Below are 206 nucleotides of genomic sequence, written 5' to 3' on the forward strand. Positions count from 1 at the left end.
GAATTATCGTGCCGGTCTCTCTTACATTATTTATATGCTAAACGGTTTCATCGATATTTTGCGATTTAAAAGGCAAACTATAAGATTTTTTTTCTTTAACTTTTAAGTAGGCAATACAAAGCGCTTTTTATCAAGTGAGGAATTGGCGTAGTGTCTAAGGCGACGGACGATTATCCAAAAGATGTCTTCGGTTCAAGTTCGAATCT

Source organism: Odontomachus brunneus, unplaced genomic scaffold, assembly GCF_010583005.1.
Source record: "Odontomachus brunneus isolate Ranch 3 - 2012 unplaced genomic scaffold, Obru_v1 Obru_scaffold_189, whole genome shotgun sequence".
Taxonomy (NCBI): domain Eukaryota; kingdom Metazoa; phylum Arthropoda; class Insecta; order Hymenoptera; family Formicidae; genus Odontomachus; species Odontomachus brunneus.